The sequence below is a fragment of the Amblyomma mixtum genome, chromosome 2, assembly GCF_055824585.1.
Source record: "Amblyomma mixtum isolate Tamu chromosome 2, ASM5582458v1, whole genome shotgun sequence".
NCBI classification, from domain to species: domain Eukaryota; kingdom Metazoa; phylum Arthropoda; class Arachnida; order Ixodida; family Ixodidae; genus Amblyomma; species Amblyomma mixtum.
The window spans coordinates 280,659,589-280,674,399 of record NC_143013.1 but is presented as its reverse complement, the minus strand read 5'-3'; the positions used below and the strand labels follow the sequence as shown (position 1 = coordinate 280,674,399).

The window sequence follows — 14,811 nt, the reverse complement described above, 5'->3', positions numbered from 1 at the left end:
GCCCCCTGGGTCTCCGCACGACCCCACTCACGGTCCAAACGTTGGTGTGGTGTTAGTCCACGACGTATACGGCCCGGCTGACGGCGATCTTCTCCTTTGCGAAGCCCGCTGACCATAGTGAGGTCTCCCAGCTCATCCCAGGTTCAGAGGCACCGGCCTAGCGGGGGGAGGGGACACCGGGCAGGATGGGAGAACGTGGGGTAAAGGTGGCCTTGGGGTGGGAGCAGAAGGTGCACATGGGAGGTACCTGCATAAATTCAGAAATATGTACTGATGTAGGCAGCGTGCAAGCCTGCAGGCGATGGCAGATCGACTGTTGTCTGGTACCAGATTGACTGTTATCTGCTAGTAAGGAATGGGTGGGGTGGTGGGTAGATGAGGTGCTCAGCGTAGGAGTTTGCGGTGAGCTTAGCAAACGAGTGCGTACGCTCCTTCAAGAAATCTCTGACAAGGTCCGCCTGCACCCTGTTTTAGGACCCTCGGGCTGAGTCGGCGCCTCGTTGCCGGGATTTCCCGAGTGCACAAGCACCCGATGAGCTCAGCGCATCGGAGATGGGCATGTGCATCAAGGCATTGAGCAGCGAGATAAACCGTGCCACTGGTAAAATTTACAATGGCGGTTTTTGAAGCACTAATAATGTAACGGGCGTCTGCGTAGGCCAGAGCAATAGCGGTCTCCTCGGATTCTTCAGAGGTGGTGCATGAAGGAAGCTCGAAAGTTAGGGGTGGTATGTGGGGTTTGTGGACAACCGCAGTGGCTCCGAGCCCATAGTAAGCGGCATCCACCCAAACGGCATCGGCCTCATCTTCATGCGTACCATTTGTGTAGAGCTGCCGCGCGCACCTTCCTGCGACCTTGGTCACGGTGGGGGTGCATGCTCCTAGATAGACTGAAGTGTAAATGTGGGTAGGGAGTATTCTCAGTGATGTTTTGTTAGCAGGGATAGTGATGCCTCGCTGACTGAGTATGTGTCGTTCGGTAGTTGTAGCGAACACACAATCAGCCAGGCATTACAATGCTGGCTTGTGGCCTTCGGTCTAACGTCGATCTTGTCCCAGGATGTTCACGCCGCGAGCTTGCGCTGGTTTTCATGCTTCTTTATCGCCCCAATGACAATGCCTAAATGGAAGTGCAAGTTGAACAGAGACATAGGTAAGGAGTTCCCGTTCGTGAAGAAGACGAAGTCGGAGTATGATGAAGTCGCAGTACGATGTCCGCTGCGAGAAATGTGAAGCAGACTTTTCCATCGCCCACAATGGATGTTCTGACATTTTAAAGCACATAAGCAAAGCCCAAGTGGAATACGTCAGCTGCTGAGCCTTCCAGTGCACTAAAAAAGTTTTTCACTCAAGAACATGCTGGTGACAAGGATCTAAAGCTCCCACACTGAGGTATTAGGCCAGCAGCGCTGCAACTATCTTGTAGTTGGCGTCTAACACTGTCCCAAGGCACAAAGCCTGGAGTCGGTTCACTGCCCATTTGGCTTGAGTAGGAGAACAGCTTGCCAGCTTTTGAATGACAGGACATCTACCGAAATCCAAGAATTCGTTCACCATTTCGAGTAGGGTGTCCTTCACCTGGGGGAAAAAACCACTGGTAAAAATAAGGGGAGGGGGGGTAGTGTCGGGGCCGGAAGCAGAGTTTGTCCTCAATCCCCGTAACATATTACACAACTCATCCTCGGTCGTGGGAGCACACAGCATGCTGTGGAATTCTTCCTTCACGATGGAGAAGCCATTGCAGAAAGAGCACTGCTCATTCTGAAAGCTGCTGCTCCTGTGCTGAGCTCTGTCCGTCGAGAACAGGGACTCTAAATTCCTCAAGTCAGCCCGATTTTCAGTGTATTTTCAATCGTAAGTCAACCATGGTGTGCCACGCAATGTAGGCTTCTCCATGCAGTTCATGCGGCTATTCAGCCTGCCACTTCCACTCACTGCGAAACTGCTGCAACTGCAGCATTTGCCATTCACTTCCCAAGGTCCCCATAAAGAACAGATCTTGCTCTCTGAAATGCCTTCCTTAAATTTTGTTAACTACGTGAAATAAAACATTTTCATTTCATTGACCCAATGTAAAACTTAGTGTCCTATGTGGCGTTATGACGGCAGTCTGACTTCTGCCAACATGCAGTTAACCTCAAACTTGATGAGATTCACTGGTCACTGACCATGGTCAAACAAAAATAAAAATGACGTTTCGGGAGCGCTACGGCTCCCTTGCTCACAATGAGCAACCGGCTCGTCGTCCCGGGCTTTTTGTAGCGGTTAGTATCGTTTTCAGACATTTAGCGTAGATAGGGTGCAATGTGTCATCATTCTTATTTATTGTGTTAGGCGTAGTCTGGATTATTAGTGACTCGAGATTTCGGCGGACTGATACATTCTTTTCTGTTGTCACTATATCTGCTTCGTCCTAGTTAATTTCATGGCCAGTCTCTTGCGCATGCTCCGCGATTGCGTTCGTTGTCGCTTTTCCTCCTCGTACGTCGTACTGATGTTCTTTCAGGCGTCTCATGAGATCTTTTGTTTCGCCTATGTAAACTGATGAACAGTCGGCGCAGGCGATTTTGTAAACTACGCCGGGAAACTTTGCACGAGGGAGCTGATCTTTCACGTTTACCAGCTCATTTCTTATCTTGCTCGTTGGTACATGTGCAACATGGACGCCGTGCTTGCGGAACATCCGCGCCAGCGCATCGCTGATCCCTGATATAAACGGGATAGGGGCTCGCTTTGGTTTCGGTGCGTCGGCACTTTCGTCTTCCCTGGCAGTAGGCTTCTTCGATGGCGCCAATCTTCTTTTCGTGTTCCGAATGAAGGAAAGCGGGTAGCCGTTTCTTTTTAAGTCATTTTCCACGGTCTTCATTTCGTGTTGTAGAGCTGCGTCTTCACTGCAGACTTCTCTGGCGCGGTTGATTAGAGATGCAACCACTGACCGCTTGTGACTGACTGGGTGCGCTGAATTGAAGTTTAGGTATCTTCCTGAATGCGTCGGTTTCCGGTAAACTTTAAAACTAAGACCAGCCGGATTACGTGTTACCACAGTGTCGAGGAACGGAAGGCAGCCGTCGGTCTCTTCCTCAGCAGTAAAGTTGATTGAGGGCTGAATGGCGTTGAGGTGATCGAGGAAAATGCGCGTGTACTTTCGGTCTATGACGCAGAAGCAGTCGTCCACATACCTAAGAAATACTTTTGGTCGCGGCTGGAAGGTGGCCAAAGCTTTGCTTTCGATGGCTTCCATAGCGATGTTAGCCGCTGTGACCGAGATGGCTGCCCCCATTGCTGTGCCAAAGGTCTGTTGGTAGAAGTTGCCGCTGTACGTAAAATATGTATTGGCGAGGCAGAAATGCAACAGTTGGCAAAGTTCCGCTGCTTCGAACGGCGTCCGATCTTGCCATGAGGTGTCATTCTCGAGACGTTGTTTGCATGTCTCTACTGCGAGATCAACAGGTACGCTTGTAAATAGCGAGCAGACATCGAATGAAACGATTTCGTCTGTGTCTTCTAGGGCGACCGCTTTGACCTTGTCGATGAAGTCGGATGAATTCTTGATGCCCGTGCCTGTCTTTCCCACCAGCGGAGACAGAACGCCATGAAGGTACTTTGACGACGAGTACAACGGAGACTTTCTAAAATCCACTATTGGGCGCAGGGGAGTCCCTGGTTTATGCACCTTCGGTAATCCGTATATGCCGGGCGCTGAGCCGTTTGTGCATAGCAACTGATAATAAAGCCGTTTCATAGACGGAGGGATGCCCTTGAAGATTTCTGTGAGCATTTTTTGGAGTGACGTCTGCACTTTGGGGGTAGGGTCCTTCGGGATCCGGCGATAAGTGGTCTCGTCCTGAAGCATGGCCTCCATTTTTTCCTTGTAAGAAGAGCGGTCAAGGATAACAGTAACGTTACCTTTATCTACCGGTAGGATGGCTTTATCCTTGCTAGCCTTGAGGCTTCGGATTGCTGAGCGTTCATCTTGACCAAGAGGGCAGTTTGATGACGTCTTCTTCATGCGTGACAGCACTCCTATTGCCTTCGTTGTGACTTCGTCCTGAACGTCTCGTTCCAGAAGCCGTACTGCCCCTTCTACGGCGCATGCAACCTTTCGTGGGTCAGTAATGCACCTTCAGTAATGCACCTTCCCGTCTTTGCCTTCATTCCTCCATGGCGGGGTGGAGATATGCACCTCTTGCCTGTTGGAAGTCTTCTGTATATGAGAAAGGAAGTGTACCAGCCCACATAATTTCATGACGCAAGGTTTCGTGGACTATAACTGCCTTTCTTTCCAGGAAGTTGAGGAGATTGTGTTCTAGCACTGGGTCAAAAGGTGGTGAGTGACCATTATACTGGCTGCTCCGCTCTTTCCTTGGAATGCTACCAGTGAACGACACTCAACTGGTGGAACAAAGCGTGTAGGTAATCTAGTTTCACCAGCTGAAAAGAACTTGACCTTATAGTGGAATATTCAATGTGATGTGCCTTTCTTCCATGCTTCAGTGCAGATGATTTTAAAAAAACTGCTACACCCTTTTTCATAAACAACATGCAAAAAGCACTGAACTGATAGTGTTAAAATCAGCGTCATGCACGTAAACATTGGTTTGGTTTAGTTTATGGGGTTTAACGTCCCAAAGCGACTAAGGCTATGAGAGACGCCGTAGTGGAGGGCTCCGGAAATTTCGACCACCTGGGGTTCTTTAACGTGCACTGACATCGCACAGTACACGGGCCTCTAGAATTTCTCTTCCAAAGAAATTCGGCCGCCACGACCGGGATCGAACCCGCGTCTTTCGGGTCAGCAGCCGAGCACCATAACCACTGAGCCACCGCGGCGGCTGTGCGCGTAAACATGTCTTCATTTCTTCAGACACGTTGTAATGCATCATGGCTGTAAGGGAATGGTTTGCTGTTTTAGCGAGAATTGTATGAAGTCTATCACAGCTGTTTTGAAACAACTACTCAACACAAAGCCCACAACTAAAAAAATTGAAGACATGTCTCACTCACTTGTTTGTGTTAAAGATAACACAATTAATTTTTCTAAATATGTATATGCAGTTGCTCCAAAGCATATATTAAGAAGAGCACATCAAAGAAATTGAGCTTGTTTAAAATCCAACATAGCATACAAGGTCTGTCCTGAAAGTAATGAAACAAGTCGCAGCGTGGCGCGCGCATGCGCTAGATTGGAAAACCGGTTTTCGAAAAGGAGGAGGAACTTTCAGCTTCACAATGCGACGAGCTCATGTTGGCTTCGAGCATGCGCAGCCAGTGGACGTGTTTGAGTGTGTACGCACCCCTGTTTCGTTGCTGCGTCGAGGAAACCACTGAGCGAACTTGGAACAGTTCTATGCAGTTAAGCTTTGCATTAAACTGAGTAATCACCTACGGAGACATTCGACACGATCAAGACAACATGTGGGAATGATGCAGTGTCCAGATCGGAAGTGTTCCAATGGCACAAAGCATTTACAAACGGCCATGAAGACGGTCAGGGCGACACAATCAACATTACCGTTCGTAACCATCATCGACGGGCGCCCGGACCATTGCTTGTCATGAACGTCTTCACGGATGTGCTTTCTTCAAGCAAAGAAAGCACATCAGTATATGCAGGCTCACTTATTTTATGCTTGCCTGCAATAATTACTACATTCCCTGTACCACAAAGATTTACACCAAGCAGTAGTATTCCACTTTGTGTTCCTAGCTTCCAACCACACTTCACTACATTCGCTGTGCAGCACTACTTAAGTGGATGCACAGGTGCAACAGCACTGAAGTACTGGACATAAGAACACCAAGAAACAAGACTCACTGTGTGCAACGTCAAACGAACCAGCATACTGAGCGCCCAATTGCAAAGTTCATTCTATGAAAGCTGACGCGGAAAGCGTCACATCAGATGTGGCACCACTAAAGCACATTCGAATGACAGCGCGTGTACCATGCACGCTGTAAAACAACCGTTCTGCACGCAAGGGAACCTCCAAACGCGGCTAGTCGACACGTAGTACATTACCCTATACTTGCTTCCAAGAGTTGTGATCAGAAAATTTTTTATTAGACCTTAACATAGGAAAGGTAACGATTAATTAAGTTCGGCAGAAAAAGCATGCATGCTTGCCTCGCATCGGTACCTATAGGCGCACTCCGTAGTCCGCATGTGGCCCCCTCAACGTTTGCAATGTTGCACTTTGCTCGCACCCCGGTGGACGAGGGAAAGAAACACCGCTAACCTACGAGCAAAACGAGACAGTTCAGTATGCAGCCGTGCAGCCGTCCGCAATTTTCTAATTCAGTGAAGTGTCCAGCGCGTCGAGATGCCCAGCGGCACGGACTCGCGATTCGAGTAATACTAGTAATACCGCGTCCGCGAATACAGCCGCGCCGCGGCGCTTTAAATAAAGCAACTATGATACTCGGAATGTGCATGAAATATAATTTTTTTTTTCTAATGCGAAAACAAACCAGACAAACCCAAAGTATGCCGAACCAACCACGCTAAAAAAAAAAAAAAAACATCAGAACAGCAAGGTCACCAACGCGCTGGTTTCGAGCGTATTCGTGCCGAGTGACCAAGTCTACATAGATTTTAGCACATAAAACAGAACAAACTCAGGTTCTAAGCAATAAAATGGTAATTTCAACTAAAAAACCTATTTATATAAAGATATTCATGCCCCTCTTTAATAATGAGCTCTATGGGCTTCTGCTTGTAGCCAATATTACTGCAAAGTTGGAAGTCACAACTGTTCCTTGTATATAGATCGATCCGAAGGACGTCTCATCCACAATAGTAACAAGTATCGCTCAGGTCTCTCCTCAAATCCACGTACTATCTTTCACCTGTGTTGTAGCGCGTGTCTTTTGGCGCGCGGTTCATGCGGGATTTCGTGGGCAGGGCATTTCGTGCTTCGTCTCCCGCGGCCGCTTCCCCAGCGGCCGTTTTGCTCGCCTGTTAATAGTTGCAGGTCTTTTTAGTTTATGGCGCAGTCGATGCGCCGCGGTCGCTAGTGGCTTTGGACGCCGCGCTGTGTGGCCAATTCTCGGCCGTCTCCGACGGGAGCTAATCAGTTTTTTGTCCGAGGAACTCTTTTTCTTGGGTGAGGAAGAGTTTCTCCGACAATGGTCATGCCAATTTATTTCTGTTAATAACGGTCGTCTTGTCTTGGTTTTTAGGCCAAACTGGCGCTAAGGTCAACTTTTCAATGTTTCAATGTCTAATTATCGACTTTTCGCTCTTCTGTCAATCGGTATATATGCATTCCTATTTTACATTGCCCATTCCTGTTAGTTACTTAGAAATGTTTATGGTACCTCTTTAATTGGCTTACCTTACATACTTAATGTCATGTGTTTTTGTAAATGTGAATGTATCTTGTAACCTTGGCATGTGTACATATGTAAATAAATTTTTTCTAATCTTTCGCCTTTTACTAAAGATTACCGTGGGGAGGGACACTCCAATGAGCCTATAAGGCAATTTTTGTGAGGCCTTACCCGTTTGGGTGAGGTCTAATATCAATCCAAAATGAGAATGATCACATCCTAATATAGACGAGCGCATAGCACTGCCTTGTGTAAAGCTGCGGTATCGCAGCGAAAGTTCGAATTTTACGCTAGGCTTTTGGAAACATTTTCCACCGTCAACCGCTACGTCGTTGTAGTGAAACAGCGCACACAGAAAGCCTGGATGGATCCCGTCCGTCCGGCGTTACATACCAATTCGTCGACCAGCGCAGCTGACGTCTTCAAACGGGTGTCCACCGGGACAATTTTCTTCATTACGGCCCCCTTCTTCTCTTTCACTTCCCTTTCTCTACAAACGGATGACGACTATCCACCGAGATATGCGAGGCAGTTACTGCGTAATTTCCTTTCCTCAAAAACAATTCATTTTCTTCATTACGGCCCCCTCTTTCTTCTTTCACTTCCCTACCTCCCTTCCTGTGCGGTGCGGTTCGGGTGTCCACCGAGATGACAGAGAATTACTGCTCCATTTCCTTTCCTCAAAAAGCGTTGCGTTCAAATGTTGTTGAAAACTTTTATTGTCCAACTGATAAGGACCACACCGCCTGGGCCGCTCTGTCTCACCGTGTTACCAACCGGCAAGGCATCGCGCCGAACGTGTGGCGGCGTTCCGTGGGCTGTCGCCTCATTCATGCCTTTGTCCTCAGCCGTGTGCTGTACACTACCCCATACTTACAACTATCCAAACATGACATAAACGCTTTGGATGCTTTGATTCGCAAGGCATTCAAGGTAGTACTTCACCTTCCTCTCATCACACCCACAGACAGATTACTAGGCCTGGGCCTCCACAATACGATCGGGGAACTGGTGGAGGCCCACCGACAGGCCCAATACATCAGGCTCACACAAACCTCCACAGGTCGGTATATCCTGGACACCCTCGGAATCAAAATACCGGCCAATACGGCCCCAGCCGGACGCCCCACCCCTCCCTAGATAACAAACACGCAACACTCTGGCGCAGACTACAGACACACACACTCCCTTCACCCCTTAAGCAATCCCATTATCATCCCTCCTTCCCCACTCCGGCATGCAGTCTATGCCCAGAACCCTTCGCCTCTTCCCTCCACATCATTTCCCTCTGCCCGGCGGACCCTCCCCCGCGGGACCTAGAGAACCTCAAGACCTGGGAGGACTGGGAGACCCTGCTGTGCTCGGAGGACCCGGCCGTGCAGACCATCGCCACCGGCCGTGCTGCCAGTGTTATGGACCTTCGGAACATAAACACTTGAGTGCAGTGGGGTCATGCGATGACCCTGGGGCGTGCCCCGAATTCCTGTGTAAATAAAGTTTTCTCTCTCTCTGTCTCTCTGGGCTCCCTGGCAGTGCTACAACACGCTGTCGCGTTCCACTCCGAAAGGCGTCTTAAGCGTCATTAATTAGTATTCAGTCATTAATCAGTAATTATTCATTAAATAGTAATTTGTCATTTCTTAGTAATTACTCATTCATTACATGTGACGTTAACAGTGCCACGGAGGCAGTCAAAGTGGTGCGGAAAACGCTTTCGCCTCTACGCACTTTACACACGTCAAAGCGCCCCCTGAATTTTTATGGTAACTTTTGTATCGTAGCAAGTGTTATACAACAGTATACCTGATTGAGCAGTGCATGATGCGAAAACGTAATCGTCTGCGTAGGTAGAGATCGGCGAACCAAAACGTTTTTTCGCTGAAGGTAGAGTACCAGGGCGGCGGTTGCGCCATCTGTTTTCTGCAGTGGAAAGCGTCACGGCAAGGCGCCGAGGCAGCCTCTCTTCGTCTTCCCTCTCCTTTTTCTCTCTGCCCTCTTTTCTGCAAGTCCAAAAGGGTATTTCTTTCTCACCCCTTTGCCTGCTGCCAACCAAGGTCTCGACGGCTAGACGGACAGATTTTTCCGACAAGGGGGTTCTGACGTTAATTCTACATGCAGCAGAGAACCCACAATCGGGCAAGAGAGTTAGCTATTCCTTTCCGGTGAGTGAGTGAGTGAGTGAGTGAGTGAGTGAGTGAGTGAGTGAGTGAGTGAGTGAGTGAGTGAGTGAGTGAGTGAGTGAGTGAGTGAGAGTGAGTGAGTGAGTGAGTGAGTGAGTGAGTGAGTGAGTGAGTGAGTGAGTGAGTGAGTGAGTGAGTGAGTGAGTGAGTGAGTGAGTGAGTGAGTGAGTGAGTGAGTGAGTGAGTGAGTGAGTGAGTGAGTGAGTGAGTGAGTGAGTGAGAGTGAGTGAGTGAGTGAGTGAGTGAGTGAGTGAGTGAGTGAGTGAGTGAGTGAGTGAGTGAGTGAGTGAGTGAGTGAGTGAGTGAGTGAGTGAGTGAGTGAGTGAGTGAGTGAGTGAGTGAGTGAGTGAGTGAGTGAGTGAGTGAGTGAGTGAGTGAGTGAGTGAGTGAGTGAGTGAGTGAGTGAGTGAGTGAGTGAGTGAGTGAGTGAGTGAGTGAGTGAGTGAGTGAGTGAGTGAGTGAGTGAGTGAGTGAGTGAGTGAGCGAGCCTTCCACTAGCTGGTCCTCTGAATGAACATTGGGGGACTTTGGTGGGGGATGAAGAACACAGCCCTGCATGATGTGGTCGAGGTTGACACTGGCCAGGCAGAAAAAACAAGCTGAGTGGGGATTGTAGTGCCGGCGCCCACATTTCGCTGGCTGGCCTCTCTGGAAACCAGCGCTGCGCGCTCGCCGACGCTCAAAGCAGGCCCAGACTCTCTCGGACATGTCGCGGCGTGCAGCGTGAATCATCCCGCCTCGCTGGCGCCGACGCGGACCCTTCCTCCTTCCCTCCTCACCGTCGGTGCGAACTCCTCCGACGCTTAGTCGGCCGTCGCCACTCGACCATTGGTCTAATTTGAACGGTGGCCAGTGCCGTGACCTGATTGGAGGATTTGAACTGCTGGCTGCCGCAACCGACAGCGGCGGCTTTAAAAACGGAGCCACGCTCAACCCGCGCAGCAGACGGGCAGCAGAAGAGCCATCACGCCGGAGCTACGCTCGCCGCCGGGGCCGCCCTTCTTCTTTGTGCTAGCCCGTGGTGCTCTTGGCCTTTGTATCATGTAAAAGCCCTTGTACATACTGTACATAAAAGTCATTTGACTCACCGTCGCCTCGACCGTTTCCTGGCTCGGACACCCAGTCCCAACAGGATAGATAGGTTGGTGGATGAGGTGGCAGAAAGTAGGACTGGGAAAAGTGCGAATCTCAAGCTGACGCCACAGAATTTCGCGATACCGAGAGGTTTTGCGGTGTGGAGGTTGGTATACAAGGCGACCGAGGAGTATGTCATGAAAGGAGAAGATGCGGTCCCGCGCTGCAAGCGGGGCCACGTGGCAGAGGGTTCACTTCATGGCCAGCTCCGGACTGAAACCTCGAGCGCAGGCGTGAGCCACCTCGTTACCAGCTAAGCCTGCCTGTGCGGTGGTCCGGAGAAGAGTTATGGAGTGCGTTGGAGGGTGTTTTAGGAGGAGGGACAAGGCTGGACTGACAATGGTGGTAATATCGCGAGTAGTCACAGCAGGATAAGGAACAAGCCAACCAGACACCCAAAAGCTATCACACTCGAAGAGAACAAACATACGCGGACAAGAGTGCGTCCGAGGGAGTATACAAACGCGTGCTCTAACGCAGCAGAGAGCGAATCACAAAATCACTCTGAACACTCCAAAAGGATAAAAAGCTGCAACATTGTCAAGAAGCCTCTCGGTCTTCCCATGAGAATAAAATTTGTATTTTCGTGCAGTGTTTTTATATAACTGCTTTCCTCCTTAATTTTGCTTCAGTGCGTACGAAAATAGCGCCAGTTTTTAAGCAACTTTTTTAAGCACCAGAAGCAGCGGAGAGGTTGACAGGGACGTGGTGATTGTTAATCTGGAGATAAGTAAGTTAAGAGAAGAGAAAGGCTTCGTTGGGGTAGAAATAAACAGGGAATTGCATGGAGCAGGCATTGGAAGAGGGTTTGGACGAAATGACATCCATTTTAGTGGACGGGGGGAGCAGGGATCGGCTGGCACCTGCCGGGCCGTGCAGTAGATGGTCCACGAGAACTCCGGGCGTAAGGGTAGGTGAAAGCGAAAAAGCGAAATAATGGAGGCTAAGGACAACAAAATTTCCACTACGGAGAACACTAAAAAATAAATTTAACACCAGGATCAGTTACATAGACAAGCAAGGGTGTAAAAAGAGAGCGAAATGGTTAGGAATAGAATAGCAGTTGAAGGACAAGGAAATAGGCTTGTACGCTCTGTGCGGTACATATCTCAGGGATCTAGAAGGCAACAGCATTTAATGTGTAAGCCCTAATCCGATGGGTATCAATCCCGAGCAAAATCGTCCGTTGTCGCGTTGTCTGTTCACCTCATAGGTAGGCGGACTCCCTCATGAGGCGACTCACTCGGGCTCACAAAGGCTCATTTCAGATTATGATCAGAGTTGTGAATGAGCCCGGGCTCACACTGACATTATGATCTGTGTCGTGAGTGAGTCCGGACTCATATTCAGATCATGATCTGAGTCATGAGAGAGTCTGGACTCACATTCAGATCATGATCTGAGTCGTGAGACCAGGTTCACGTTCGGATCATGGTGTGAGTCGTGAGTGCGGGCTCACATTCGCATCGTGATCTTAGTCGTGGTGAGTGTGGGTTCACAATTAGATCGTGAACTGCGTCCTGGTCAGTCCGGCAGACTGCGGTCCTATGAAATTAAATAAGTCCATGTTGTAAGGTTGAACAATCCCATGATCCAAACTGAATCCATGATGCCGTTTGGGCACGAATTTGTAACTTTCAAAAACGCGAGTTTCCTGTGCACATGTGCACTCAATCCGCTTTTGGTCGATACGGTGATGATGATGTAGAGGGATTTCAAGGTTTCGTGGTATGAAATTTTTGTGGCTACTAGGCTCTAGAACATTACTAAAAGGCGAGAAAAGTTGACTAGTCGCCATGCTTGGTCTTGTTGAATATATGCTGTGACTTGCGGTATCGCGGTTGCTCTAGTACGCTGTTCCTTTGCTGCTTTTTAATTGGTTGCAGAACACATGCAGCGGGCTCAAATCTTTACGTCCCGCTGCGGCAGCTACAGGCCTCTAAGCCTCTCAGCCAGGCCTGGCTAAGGCTATAGCTGCAGTTCAGAGCTCATCGCATCGCAGTGTTTTTAACAAGTTTCTTGTCATTTTGGGCGCGTAACTTGGGCTTTTGGGTGTAAAAACGGTTCAGCTTTCCGATGTGTGAGTTTATAGGAGTCCTGAGTAAAGGTGAGCCTGGGTGAGTCATGAGTTTAATTGTACGAGTGAGCCCGAATGAGTGAGCACAGATTGTCGTGAGTCGAGATGAGTGGGTGAGTCCAGATGAGTCTTGAGTCAAAACGAAAGAGTACAGATCAGTCGTGAGTGGAAATTAGTGAGCCCAGGTGAGTCGTGAGTCAAAATGAGTGAGCGCTTCCATGTGAATCGTGAGCTGAAACGAGCCCATATGAGTCTTGAGTCGAAATGAGTGAGTGAACCCAAATGAATAGTGTCTTGAAATGAGAAGGTACTACCTAGGTGAGTCCTGAGTCTGATTGAGACATGAGTCGCTACGAGTCATCATATCAGCGGCAGTACCCTGACTACGCCCACTGCAGGGCAAGGGCCTCTCCTATGTCTTTCCAATTAACCACGTACTTTGCCAGATACGACCAACCTATCCCCGCAAACTTAATCTCATCCGCCCACCTAACTTTCTGCCACCCCCTGCTACTTTGCCTGCTCTTGGAGCCTACTCCGTTACGCTTAAAGGGTCAGTCTACTCACCGAGATGAGTGTATAAATAATGGCATATTCTGGTAGTTGGCACCCTATAACATCAATAACGAGGGAACTGCTCCCGGTTTAGGCACGAATTTATAATTTTTATTTCGGCGTTAAAAGTCGCGTAAAAATGCATGGTGGCGACCCCAAAAGTTCGTTTTGTTCAAGCAGGTGGTAGTCTTTCTTTGTAGAAGTATAAGTGAATATACTACGTACCGTTAGTATGCCCCAATGTCACAGAAACGTACGTTTTGTTCTAGTAAACTGTAGAAGGCGTACCGCTCGCTTTTTCTGTAAATCACATTAATATTTATAGTTATACGTACGCTAAACGCAGGCACATTCCCACTTTTAGTTCGGCATATGCTAGAAGAGAAGCAAAAATAAACTCAGCCTATAGTGGCGCCATCTGGTTGTCAGGACGGGAACCATTGATGTAAACAAACCGACTCTCCACTTAAGCCTAGAAGCGGCAGAATAGTCACTCTAATTATTAAAATAAAGCAAATTTATCGCTTATACGTTTTCTTATATGCGAGATGAGACGAAGCGAAAGACCGGCGCCCCATTTATGGCCAGTGAACGCACTGAAAAGGCAGCAACAACGAGAATTCAGTCCGAAGCGAGAGGTCCCGCTTCGACGGGCGCCGCCCAGTTTGTCGCCGCGCAATGGAAATCCAGATGGTTGCCAGATGAGACTACCATCTCATACTGATGTGTTCCCACATCAATAAATTATATTTTAAAATGTTCTACCGAACTTCTTGGCACCACACCTGGCTAAACGGTAATTTGAGTAAAGAGCTATCGGTTGGCACAAAAAAAAATATGACTGATAAAATTCAGTAGACTGACCCTTTAAGGATCAGCTATTATCTTTCCTGCGCATTACATGCCCTGCCCAAGCCCTTTTCTTCCTCTTGACGTCAACTAGGTTGTCGTTAACCCGCGTTTGTTCCCTCATCCACTCCGCCCACTTCCGATTTCTCAACGTTACACCTATCATTTTTTCTTTCCATAGCTCGCTGGTGAGCACCGGTAAGATACAGCTGTTGTACACTTTTCTCTCTAGGGAGATTGGTAAAGTGTCATTCGTGATCTGAGAGAACGTGCCATATGCGCTCCACCTCATTATTATCCTTCTCATGAGAGGGAAATAACTAGAAGGATAAGGTTTGGTTTGGTTATGGGGTTTAACGTTCCAAAGCAACTGAGGCTATGAGATCGGCCGTAGTGAAGGGCTCTGAAATTTCCGGAGCCCTTCAGTACGGCGTCTCTCATAGCCTGAGTTGCTTTGGGACGTTAAATCCCATAAACCAAACCTTATCCTTTTAGTTTTCGGCGCCCTTCTCTACGGCGTCTCTCATAGCCTGAGTTGCTTTGGGACGTTAAACCCCCTAAACTAAACCGAACCTTATTCCTCTAGTCATTTCCCTCTCATGATCTGGATCAGCGGTCACTACCTGCCATGAGTAGACGCGTATTCCCTTACCACTTCCAGCACCTCGCCATCAATTGTGAACTGCT

General features: G+C 48.7%; 1 non-coding gene across 1 annotated transcript; it reads left to right on the top strand.

The window, feature by feature from the left end:
* Positions 1 to 7,386: 7,386 nt before the first annotated feature.
* Positions 7,387 to 7,515, top strand: LOC149364155 (U5 spliceosomal RNA). Its single transcript, XR_016289297.1, has one exon. It is a non-coding gene; the product is annotated as a U5 spliceosomal RNA (small nuclear RNA).
* Positions 7,516 to 14,811: the final 7,296 nt, after the last annotated feature.